The following is a 13909-nucleotide window of genomic DNA, read 5'->3' as shown; positions in this document are numbered from 1 at the left end:
TAAGCACATGAATTCCATGTGAGATAGAGTGTTCTCTTCCTTTTGCTTATGATCTAATTAAATGCTTTGAGTCGCATTAAATAATTCTTAAAATTGTTCAAGAAGCACTGGAAGGGGAGTTACTAGGAAGACTGTTATTAGCTGGTCACATTATTTACCTTACCTTAAGTCTCCATAAAGGTCTTGATGGTCAGTTATGTTGAATGGGAAACTTGATATTGTTTCCTACACATTTTTTCCCCAAACCAAAAATGATAACTGCTAGACTTTCTACTGCTGAAGCATTTTGTGTTTTCCCAGTGGCAATGAAAGTATAAAACATTCCATGAAATGCTAGGCAATTGCGATGTAAAAGAGAATTACAAATGGGATATTCCTGATTATAGCATATACCATCCAGATAAAAGGCAAACTGGACTTTCAGTAATTCACTATAGCAGTAAAACAATGTCTATTAATTTTTTATCCACTTTTTACAATAGAGAGATACTTTTCAATAATCATCTTTCACTACTGTAGTACAAACGGTTTCTCATACAGCAGTGCCTTCAAACTTAGTTGCAGTTAACGGGCTGCGAACAATGTGTTTAAATCAATGAACTCCTTAGCACCACAGGAAACTAAGGCTGCTTAGCACCTTACAATAGCAGATCCAATACTGTTGCTGCTTGACTTTTAGATTACTGAATTTAAGAAGTTTATTTATCCATCACAACTGGAGAGTAGTTAGAAAATGCCTGCGCACATTCAGGGAGATGCTATTGATCTGTTCCTTTTCTTCAGGGACTAAAGGACATCCAGATCTGTTAGACACTCTAAGGATGAATGATAGAGATCTTATGCCCTTTAAAATACCTTTTGGGAAAGATCTTATATTACTTCCAGACTGAGTATGAAAAAGGGGTGTGTGATTGTTTGCTTTCTAAGTGTTTTACCACCTGTAAAATAGCTTACCTGAGCTTCAGAGCGAAATAACAAAAGAAGGTAAACAGGCACACAGAGGTGAACTGACCAAACATCGCCTTTGAGAACTGGAGGTTACTTCAAAGCTCATTCAGGCTGATCTTTCACTTCTCAGTTGCAGGGCTGGATCGAAAACAGTATTAAAAGGAGAAAGAAGAGGACAGACACAGATAAAAAAGGCTAGTGTCCATGGCACTTTTACAGGATGTAGAGCACTGAAGTCTATCAGTATGCTGAATACTTCTGACTTTGACTAGAGATTCCAGTGAGATCCTGATGAATGCTTTGTTGAAACTGTCATATTAAACTAAAAAAGTCTCAGATTTGACAGACTTGTACTTGTAAAGGTAATAATCAATTGTTTCTAGCCAGCCCTCTTTAGATGTATGAATAAATGTATCAACTGTGGAAAGCTTGTGTAGTGAGCTTGTGTAGCATCTATTAGAAAAAAGGGTGATAACTGATTTCAAGTATTAAAACCAGGTACAACTGGCTCTAAATCTTATCACAACTATTTAGTTCCTCCACAAAGGTAATTCATTCAACTGATAGTCTATCGTGTTAGGATAACATAGCACAAAATATTATCAAATAACATTTACAGAAAGTAATTATGATATTATGATAATTGTGAAATAGTCTTGACATTATTTCTTTCTATTTTCTACTAGTGAAACATAACTGACAAAGTTTCCAGTAGACTTAATTCATCTATTTAGACTTGTGTCATTCTCTGTACTCACTAGAAAATCAAAATAAAAGGCATGGTATTATGACAGAATAAGGAAAACAGAGACAAAGCTGATCTATATAACTGTTTCCACTGTAAGCAATATATAAATTAATGCCTTTAACACCAAGAAGTTTGTATTTTTTAAACTAATTCATTAGTTTAAGCATATGTAGTATGTGTATTTGCCACTTTGCTCTTTTAGTCTGGCATATGAAAGTATAGTCTTGCTTTAAAAGAATAAATTACTAAATTTATACGAAGTCAATAGCACTTTAGGACATAGAGTGTTTTACATTTTTCATATTTTTTTTTCATTTGGAAGATTTGCTATACCTATTAGCTTTTCCTTAGTAAATGCTCCTTGTGAGATTGAACACTTTCCATACCATTAATTTTCCCTAAACACATTTTCAGTGCTTTTATGTGATGTTAATAAAAGCTGAAACACTAGTTTTCAGAAATCATATGGCTGGCGCAACCTATAAAGATGTCGATTCCAAGTGACAGTCAACACATTGCAGGATGCAACCATGTTTATAAAAAAACCAGAGAGGAATTTATCACAACAAAGTCTTTGTAAGAAGTGTATGCACTTGACTAAAAGCTATTGCCCATCTTTAACTAGATTAAGTCAAGTCAGATAGACTTAGATATTAAATCACAGTTTTAGTATCAGCAAACCAGATACAATCTTATGATAGAACTAGCTGCCACCCATATGTGACTTTTCAATAACAGTGAAGATGACGTTTTCCAAATATAACTGCATTACTGATTATGTTTCTCTTAAGATAAAGCCTAAAGAGAAGCCATGAAAAGACTGGAAAAACACATTACAATACTTTAGACGGGAAAAATTAAAATTATTACAGTCACAATTCACTGACTTATTCTATAAGAAAATGGCTTTTCTAACAGTAAATGGTATTTGTTGAAATTTTACTGCTTTTACTTTTCTAAGCAAAATAATTAGAGGGATAATGGCCTCAACCTTAGACTCTATATTTTAATATGTTTGTATACTGTACCTCTATTGAACTTATTCAAGGCTCCACAGGGAATTTGATTTCCAGGCAGGGCAGAACAGTAAGTTTCATCCTTTTCAACCCTGAGAAGAAATGCTGGTCTGAAAGTAAGATAAAGACCACAGATTCAAATTCAAGCTCTTTTCCAGGCTGCTAAGAGAAATCACATTATATTATTACAGGTAACCCAAGCAACATTCCTCTGACTTTAACGAAACGTGTAGAACAGTTTATAAAAGGATATATCAGAAGACTTCTGAGTGCTGGCCCCAAGCCAGTGATGTCACCAAGCCTTAATTGCTTTGTTACAGCATCTTTCAACAGCAATGTTTTAGTGATGTATTATCTTGGCTATATATTATTTCTGGAAGCTTTCAGCTTTTATTTCTAGAAAAAGAGTATAGGAATAGCTTCAGTATCTGATTTGTATTTAACTAGTAATCAAGTGAGCCAGGCACAAAATGCACATTTTATCTGCTTTAGTAACTGTTCCACAAAAAGAATTGATAACCTACTTCATTTGTTTGAACAAGAGAGGTATACAGTATGGATCTATATGTCCTGATCTGAAATCATGCCAGGCCCAAAGTGTTGATTTTGGTCTTGAAGTGCATCTGTATAAATTTATTCTGCTAAATTTGTGTAGTACCCGCAATAAATAAATAAGGGAAAGCACTGTACGCCAGCACTTCCCATTTTTAAGACTCTTTTTTTGGTTGCATGCAACTTTTTCAAAGTTTAGCTGTTGGGATAAACCCATCCTAGTTACCTGCATTTTCTGCACAGATGATTCCTTTGTTTCTGGTGAAGAAGACAAGAAAGTTAATGTACTACAAGGCTTCACAATAAGTGGTTTGCCAATCCTTTGTCTGAAATTTGGCAGGGAGTTGTCAAAGGGGAGCTTGCGTCAATCCTCTGAAAAGTCACCCAAAATTTGACAAAACAGTAAAGCTTAAAATCAGTGTTCATGAGGGAGCTGGGTAAAAGTATTAACTTGTATACTATTACAGACTTTGCTATCATTTCTTTCTCAGTTCAGTAATACCTTCAATGCCTATCAATATGATATATGCCTTAGACCCAAATTAGTTTGGTGTTGGTTTTTTTTTTTTAGATGTAGTTCAACTGTTAACTCCAAGCATCGCTCTCTTCATTCATGCGCAGATTTAAATATCTAGATTTTTAGAGCATCCAACTGCTGCCTGTATTTTCAAGGAAATTAAACTCACTCTTCACCGAAGACAACTCTGAGGTAGATATTCAAGTGTATCATTATGTTGTCATTTAGAATAAGGTTTTAATCCTATCAGAAGTAAAACTTCCAAACAACTGAGTGAATTAAAATACAGCCAGTAAGCTTTTGAAATTACAGGATATCTAGCTCCTATTCATCCGTTCCTGACTGTCATTTCCTAGTAAAAGCTGTACTGAGTGATATTTGTGCAGTCTGCATGAGACCATGAAATCAAAGCTTAGTGCATCGTACATCAGTTGTGATACTTTCACATAAATGTATTCCTTCCACTGAAGCACATCTTCATAGATCCTTCAACCATGGAGTAGCTTCCAGATGGAGTGAAGGTTTCCAAGATAAGGCAATAACTTTCCTGGTTAATAATAAAGTAATGTGTAGATGAAAGCTCATTTTTTCCCAAGCCTTCTACATATGATTCATTGCTCTTTTGCAAGTGAAGCTATCATTCTTATGACCCAAAACCAACAGTGATATTTCATAAAAGTGTGAAGCTCTTGACATTGACAATCTTTACTTTTTCTGTCCTTGAATACTGTTATGTTTTCTGCATTTGTGTTATGGCTCTTTCAATTTTTAAATAATATGAGTTAAACTGGTATTATGAAAATAAATCTTTCTTTATTTTTGCAAGATATAATTATTTTCTTTTTTTTAGATTTTTGATACATTTCTTGTTGAGAAGCCAAATAACAATTTGACGGATTTCCATAAAAAGCTCCTAACATACCCAATTTCTAACAAAAATAGGCAAAAGAGATTCCTTCATGCCTTTTTTTCCTGGATTTTCCTAACTTCCTAATTGTCATTAAAAAACTAAGTAAATTAAAACAACAAGGGAAAAAAAAATCAATTTTCTTTCTGTGATACTTTGTATGAACTCATCCTGTCAAATTTTGTAATTTATAATCCTGGTCTCAATTTCTGTTATTGTTTTTCTCTCTATTACTGTGTTAGAGATCCACAAAAATGAGCAAATATTCAACCAAAATCAAACAAAGGATTCAAACTTCTAAAGTAGGACTTCATTTTGTCATCTAAATCTGAATTTTAATACTGGCAATCCCATAGGTTCTACCTAACGTTTCACAGGACCTGAAAACTCATTTAAGTCTATTGAATGCCTACAGTTTTGTTTCTGCGAATATTCAGGCAAGACTTTTTTTCAGCATCAGTTCAGCTTCTATGTTGTGTTTTTCCCAGTAAAGATCAAGGAGCTAAGGATTTCTCTGTTATGTCTCCTGGGGTTTTGAGTAGCGCTTCTCAGAATACAACTGATAGAGTTGATTCCTTAAAAAATGAATTAATTTGTTTTTTTCAGTTTCAGACACTAAAGGGAAAAGTGGTTTGGATACCCTCAGAGCTACAGGTTTCACATATAGGAGGATGTAAACGAACCCACAACTTCATCTTCCTTTCCAAGAACCTCTAAGTCCTTTTAGCAAAGGGGAATGTTAACACAACAGAGTGTTGATAGTTTCTGAAGATAAGGGCCAGCTGTATCCACAAAAGAAAGGCTGCCTGCTTTCTCGGTCAGGCTGCAGGGTATATGAACCCATGTACTTAAAGCTCTGCAATAAAGTACTGCACTGACCTCAGTGACATCTGCTGGCTGGCGCTTGCCACGAACAACCATGCCAAGAGCATGCACTCGATCGTTTCCCTCAGTAGTTCTGGATCCCATCTGGAGGTAGCTGCATTTCTTCCTATGTGTATGGGACTCGGGTACTTCACAGAGGGTGCCTTATTCTTTAGGCCAACTGGGCAATGCCCATTATCTCTCTGAATTTGATTTTTCCTTTTGACTGATAGATACAGGTTTAAAGTTTACCATACCTACATGGGAGTTGAAACACAGGGATTTTGATTTTTTTCTGGTTTTGCTTTCCTTGCTTTCGGACATAGTTTTCTTGAAAATTGATGCATCTACTATTACATTTTTAGACTTCGTTACAACATTTTACACACAGACTGATTTTAAACTTAATAGAAACTTCAAAAATATATAAAAATAATGAAAATGCAGTTTGGTTGTCATTTACATGTTTAACATTAGTAATGGAGGTACATATTTTAAATGAAATGTTGGCTTAACCTAGGCAATAATATGTATTTTGCAACTATTACAGTTAAGGGTGAAATGTACCCTCAGACCCATGTGGCAGTCTTCATTTGAATGCGTTCACCTTCTCACAAGGCTGAGTAAGCACGTGAGAAGATGCTACTGTGCACGTTGTCTTTAAAGTTATAAAGTGTCCAGAAATATCTAGTTTTTGTCATAGTAAGGGAGTGCTAATGCGCTTTTATAAAGCTCTAGTCAATTCCTAAATAATGCTAATACACCTTTGAATTGCTTTGATAAACTAATAATGAGACCTCTTGATGCAGGGATGAATTGGGACTAAATTATTATTTTGTGGTGGGTCATTAAATTATGTGGGGTTCATGCGAACTAATATCTACAGGCAAGACAAATCATCTCACCTGTGGCCTGAACCAGTGACTTCAAAGCTGAATCATTGATCCAGTATTCCAATTAGCTCTCTTCTGTGTAGGTGGATAATCCTTTAACATCAGGACAAGCTTGGACTGTCTCAGCTTGATGCCCATTTTCATCACTGCCAACAGTTGCAATCAACCTACTGTTCCTGCAGCAAACAGTTCCGGAAGCTATTAGTGCTTTTACAGATCTCAACAGACAGTGTTGCTGCACATTTGCAGACAACTGTTACATATGATTAGTGTCAAACCAACCTACTAAACCAAAATATTCTGAAAAGGAAGATTTAAGGCATGAGCATTATAGTGCCATTGGAAAATACTTATTCCCTTTTAAAGGGAATACTGAGTTTCCCAACATATCATTTTAATTTTTATTTTACTATAAACTGAGAGTGGCTTTGGAAGGAGAAGTTATAAATGCCACATAGCTATTCTATATTCCTGAACACAGAGGTAAATGTAAGTAGATCTATAAAATCAAAGAATGCTAGCAAACTAAATGTTGCTAAGCTCACATTTTTACACTGATAAATGACTTCACATTTATCGTAGAAGATATTATAAAGGAAAATAAACTCCAGTATGTGTAATTTAAGAACATTATGCTATCATCTTGATGTTGTCTTAATCTTTTTTGGACACACTGCACAGCTTAAAGTTGACATTTTCAAAAAATCCTTTTTCATGATGTTCAAAATACCTATCATGTACAGCATAGGCCCTAAAAAGCTGACCTAAAAGAAAATTCCCTACTATGTTAGCCACATTAGGCTTAATATTAACATATTACTAGCTACATTAGGCTTAATATTAACATATTACAAAGTGAAAGGAAGAAACCTGTAGGCATCTTAGTTTGAAGGCATCATTTAAGCTTGTGTCCAAGAGCTGTGCTCAGAGTCTGAACTTTCATCCCTAAAATGATTTCAGAGTTTGTTATAAAATGCTAGAGTAGTAGGGCTGCATCCTTAGTATTACAGCTCTAGCACTTATGGCTAGATTAGAACCATAATTAGGATGCCTTAAGCAAGGGATAAATTGACAGTTGTAGCAGACCTCATCAGAGAGCAGGTTTCCACTCACCCACAGTTATTCTGAACTGCTGCCTTACTCTGCTTCTCAACCCCTTTTTCCCCGCTAGAAGATTTCCTCTTTTGTTGCTTTGCACAGAGATGAGGACTGGCATGTCTTTTTCCATTGTCTGGCTGGCTCTGTCCTCTTGCTATCCACTTATGGAAAGAGGTGAAATAAGCCCATGCACTGCTTTTCCTTCTCTGTGCACTCTGCACCAGTCTGAGCCTGCAAATAAGATGATCTTCAATTGTTTGAGGAATGGTATTACTGAGCTCAGTGACTGGTTAATGCTAGTCTTCAGTATTTTCAGTCTCTGCAAGCCACAGACACAAATCTGTCTGATTATATGAATGCTTATATCCTACTATCAGTCAGGATTTTTGCCTTAAACATTAAATATTTGTTAGCTGAATGTTACTTGCCACCTCAGCTGCATAATATCATTTTCATTATTTACTATGATATCAACTTTCTAGTTGTCCTAAGGAATTGCACTTAAGAAACATAAACATTGCAGTTATTAAACTTTGGGGTTTACATCCTAATAATTCAGCAAAAAAGAACTGAATTCAACTAACAGTGTGGTTGTGCCGCAAGGGAAAAACAATCTGTAGCAAGACATCAAATTGGTTTCAGGAAAATAGCTGAAGAGCCCATGCCAAAGAATGCTGCTGCTGCATTGTGTTTGCATTTCTGTGATGGGATTTACATAACTCAACATGACATTATATTGGCTAAGACACAAATCTAGTCTTTAATCCAACAAGACGCACAGAGCTTGCTGTGTTGTGTCACCAAGATCCCCTCTGCCAGGCTTCTGTATCTTGGCCAGCCAAATACAATCTTTATGCATATTTATCCATTTAATACTTGCTGCATGTTACCCACTGCCTGCATGCCCACAAAGTTACAGTATACAGATATAAAATGCTCTCCTTGCAGACACGTTATTTGCCATTGATACATAAGCGCCGAAATGGCAGTTGCAGTTCTGTTTATACAGTGAATGAAAATATGTCTTTCCTCTATTGGATCATCATTGCCCCTTTAATCTTTCTGCTTTCTTTCATTCCCCTCATATTTACTGGCACTTAATGAGTTTTTAGCAAGAACACTGTTAGAATCACAATCTGTCCGTTAAGCATACCACTAAAGATGTACTTTTGCAAAACGCTAATGAAGAATGCAATTGCAAATCTGTGCTGCAGACAGAGTTCCGGTTCTGTAGGCTGTGTAATAATTTTGAAAGAAAATACTTACTTGATACTTACTTAGACTGCTCAAGTTTTGCCTAAAACTTCACAATTACTGTTGCAGTCCTTTGTTGATTCTTTGCCAAAAACAAAACTGCAGTCTCCCTGAGGAAAGGTAGATACACAAATTTGTTTCTAAGCTTATGAGTGCTGTGAATAGCAATATCAATAATACCATTAGGCTGGGCAGTGTCAGCTTACAGCCGACATAGGAGCAAAATACAATTTTACTAGTCTAAGTGTTTAATCCTAAAACCATGTTTGCATTCAAGTTTTGCCTTTTATAGACACAATTATCACGTAAAATGACAGCATTATAGAGATGACTATGACTCTGAGTACAAGAAATACTTATGAACTGTCCACAAAGACGACAAGCTACCTTGACTTAAAATGTTTAAAGGCAGTTCATTCTTAGTTCTCCCATTGGAGGTACTTTAAAAATTATCCCTCATTTTGTCTGATAATATCACCTCTCATCCCTCTACTCCACACACATATTTTTGTGAATGTTATTGGTTGTTTTGTTCTTTATAAGACTGTTCTTAGTATTATAAAAATTGACTTTCTTTCCACGCTAAGTCATAAATTTGAATGTTTGCTATTTTCAGTCCCACAAAATTACCTGAACTTCCTCTTCAATCCATCAAATCCTATCATGCCTATATAGACCATCTTCAATCTCTGTTTCATATTTACAGTCCACAATTCTGCTGATTCTGAGACAGTTCCTTTGTTTTGCTTTCCTTAGAAACCCATCTTCAATTTCTCAGGGCAAATCTCACAGTCAGAAAATCCTTTCCCACTTCATACATTCATACCATTCTCTTTAAAGTGGACGCTCTTTCAGCTGCTATCTGCAATTCTCAGAGCTTAACTGAATTGAAAACTGCAGAGAATATGGTGTTTGAGACTTAGTCCACTTCCTTGGGAGATCTTTCCTGCCTGAGAAATTCTCTCAAGAGAGTCTTGGTTGGCAATGCCATTTGGGCATCTATATCAGAGTGATCTAGTGATCCTAGACCAGAGTGGAAAATACAAAACTGCACTAAGAAAAAAAAAAAACCCAACAGTATCCCCAAATCACCAGTATAATCCATTCTTACAGCTAGCTTGCTTGCATTTTTGAAACTTTTCTGCATAGAGTTCCCTGTTTACTCTATTTTGAGGCAACAGCTGGCTGTTGACTAGGCATAATTAGATTCAAGCAAAAATATCCTGAAAGAAATGCATCATTTTTCTGGGCATTTATGAACGCAGTTCAACTCTGTTGTGGAAACCCCTTAAAAGCTTCCCTGTGCTATTGGGAAAACGTTGAGGTCAGTTGGAGCACTTCAGCTAACACTGCCTGGATTTGAATCTCTCTGGTTAACAGGTTCATTCTCAGTAAAGATTTGTCAGTAAGGATTCACTTTCCCATATGCTCTGTCAGACTCCAAGTCTGTTGAGCATGGTACAGAAGTCCATTGCTCTCACACTTTTCTCAATTTTGGAACCCTTCTGACTGTTGCCTTTAGACATATCCTTTCTTTTCTGTTGGAATAAAAATAGAGGTATGTATTATTAGATTTTATTTCTGTACTCAAATGCTTGTTAGAAAAGACAAATATAAATAACAGAGTGGTTAAAAACTTAGGAACATCCAAGAACCTCTATGAAGCAAAAATTCAACACCCAAACTGGAACTTTCTGGAAAATAGGATTACGTTGCTTCAAACTGCATGAAATGCACTACAAAGCTACAATAAAGAAAATTAAAAAAACCAAACTCATAAGCTCTTACTAACATCTGTCACCACACAGTATCCCAGTAACTATGCTTTCATAGTAGTTTAGTACATCTTCACTCTAAACCACCATCTGTTCTGATCTATAAAACTGTATTTGTAGTATGGGGGGAAAGGTTTTTTTTTAAAGTCAGAAAATTAATTTGTATATATAAGTTGTGATAATAAAAATGCATATTTAAAGTATTGTATTAGTTTATAAGCAAAATAATCCTATTAGTTTAAAAGATTCTAAAATGGATTTTGATCATTGCAGTAACTCCTGGTTCAGGAGTTTCTCAGCAATGAGCTGATGACAACTCTCTGATACTTCCATAAAGTGGAAGTCTAGACTTCATTCAGACGTTCACAAATGCAAATGTGTTTCTATTTTAGTAGATCCAGTTTCCAAATGCATTGTTAGAAAGTTCATTTTTTGACAAACCCATAGAAAAAGTGACTTTCTTAAAACCACTTCTATCTAATACCTCTGTTTACCTGTACACTTCCCATGAAATGACTGCTGAAAACAAACAAAACCTAAGAATATAGAAGGAACTTTATCTGTCAGCAGGACATTTCTTGCTTTTTGCTGTCTGCGATTGTTGTCTTGGTCATGTCACGCTCAGAAGTGAAGTTTGTTTGTGCTTTTAGAGTTGGGATAAAGAGCTATTTAATTAGTAGGAAACTCTGCAATAATACAGGGGCTCTGCAAGGGTGTAACATTTTCTTCTGTTTCAGTCAATGCAAGTGTGCTGCATTCTAAGTGCTGCTTTGATAGGTGGGCTTGGAAAAAAAAGTTAAATTATTAGGGTTTATACACTTGTGCACTAAAATGATAAGGAAACAAAGGGGAACTATTAACATTTGGAATTAATTTGGAATTAGAATTGTCATAAGGAGTGTGCTTTTAAAAATGAAAGTTCTGGTTGATGGAAACATTTTTCTGTCTGGGAAAACAGTATTTCAGCCTTTGGACTGATTAGAGTACTTCCAAAGGAAAAAAACCCAGATGTTCAGCAAGCAAAGCTTTCAACAAGGATATGGCTGAAAGAAACAGCATGGAAACTGTGCCACCTAAGAGTCAGTATCTGCCACTGTTACTTACCCTCAACAATAATACTGGGGTTTTAGCTAAAATTTCTTATGCATAAGGAAAGTTTGGGCCACACTATGTTCAAAGCAATCAAATCTGGCAGAACTGAATAAACTCTGAGGTGTTTCTCAGCACTTTACAGTAACATACCCTGCACTATCAAAAGCTTCATCAGCTTCCAAGACTACTTTTGTTGTGTCTGCAAGTGACCCTTTGTAGAACAGAGAACAACCTATGTATGTGTGACTCTGTCCTGGGCATAGCCTTGTACTATGTGGATTATTATAAGTCAGTGGGCGCTTTTTTCAACAGTGACATTTAGTGGGAAAAAAATTTCTCAGGACTTTTCTGAGACATTTGAGTTTTGCCAGAAAATCCTCATTACAGGAGCTTTCTTAGTAGTTTGATTCAGAATTCTTAAGTAGAATTCTGAATCAAAACTAGAGAACAACTGAGCAACAATAAATAGCTTGATTACCAGAGTATTTCGCTTGTATGAGAGGCTCACATTAGATTTTCACAAGCAAAGGATAACGTCTCAGGCTTGACATAGTCTTACAGTCAACCCTATGCTATCAATGATTTTACTGTTTGGGAATTTCCCACTTCTGCCATTTTCACAGAAGATGGGAAAAGATTTACCTTTCAAGTAAGTATTGAATGGAATACATATATATACATATGTATATATGTGTATATACATGTAGATTTACACATAGATGTATACACATATATTTAAGAATAATAAAGATCAATTTTATTCATAATTTTATTCATATATTTATGAATAAAAAAGGTCACTATGGGAAAAATATTTCCCTCATCAATATTTTTATAAAAAACCTCCAAAACTAAGCAGAATCATGACAGAAATTACAGAGCTGATTATGAAATTCCATATAAAATGTTCACAAGGCTTGTTTGAATTATAGATATTAGATTGACAAAGAACTCGATATTAATCTAAATATCTTTAACCAGAAAATGCCCAACAATAACTGCAAGAAATCAAGATGCTTTGAGTCTTTTCATCAGTGAGATCCAATTCTGAAGTAGCTTTTCTATGGTTAATAGTCACAACAAACCAAACTTGTGAGCAGCTGCTGGAGAAAATAGCTTATTGATGTTATGCTGGGAAAGAACATGAGTCTTGCAATCTGTGCAGCAACCAAATGCAATAAGAACTGTACATTTGATTTTAGATGAAATATTCGTTTAAAATGTTTACAATTGTAGTACAGCCTTTATTCAATATTTCTTTCATTGCTATAACTTTGTAGAAACAACTTTTGAGCAGTGGGTAAGCTTCCAAAATAAAATAAACGATAAAGTAAGAGAGACAATTTATAATGCATAATAGATGGAAGAACAGGTGCATCAGAAAGTTTTATATTTTGGACAGATTGTAAAACTGAGATATTTGGATGTGACTGGGTTATAAAGTCTGTAAGCAGAGGTAATGCAAGGAAACAGAAGTAAAGCAAACTGCTCTATATTTGATAAGTATTATTGTTCTGACTTGAAATATTAGATACTGTTTAGAAACATTTGGGTGGGAGGATGGACAGGTCTGAAAAGAAATATAGGGAAACTTCTCTCATTTACTATTTCTAGTCCTACTTCTGTGCTTGATTTTGTTAATACTACCGAAGTTGTATTACCCTATATTATGAACAATTATACCTCTAAATGCACTTATACTAAGTCAACACAGCTTCCTTAGACTTAAGGTTAAAGTACCTGAATGAAAAAGATGTTATCTCTTTTATCCCAGCCAAAGTCTAACCTCTGGCAACAGCTTAGTAATTGATATACAGTTGTTGCAAATTACTAACACTTGAAATCAGTCCAGGCATCCTTCAGGTCTTCATCTTCTGGAACTCCCCCGTTTCTCTTTTACCTCTTCAAAACCACTTAAAACATCCATCTAATTTCTAGTGCCTAATTTTTGATTCTCAGCAGATTTACTGTCTTAGCTAGGTAACTCAGGAGGTTCATAGCAGTGCAGGAGTGGCCATCACAAAGTCAGGACTTGTCAACTCAATGGGGTAGGAAACTTGGAGCCAGATATTCAGCTATAGCAGAGTAATTTTCAGGGAAAATAAAACACATCCATGTGCATCAAGACATCTTTAATGTTCCCCTGTTCTTCTGACCTTCCAAGAGAGTTTTTGTAAAGCCTAGACAGACTGTTACAGCAGTTGGGAACTGCCAGAGCACTCCCTACACAATTCTTGCTTAGCAT

The sequence above is a fragment of the Mycteria americana genome, chromosome 4, assembly GCF_035582795.1.
Source record: "Mycteria americana isolate JAX WOST 10 ecotype Jacksonville Zoo and Gardens chromosome 4, USCA_MyAme_1.0, whole genome shotgun sequence".
In the NCBI taxonomy this organism is placed as follows: Eukaryota; Metazoa; Chordata; class Aves; order Ciconiiformes; family Ciconiidae; genus Mycteria; species Mycteria americana.
This window is presented reverse-complemented; position numbering follows the sequence as displayed.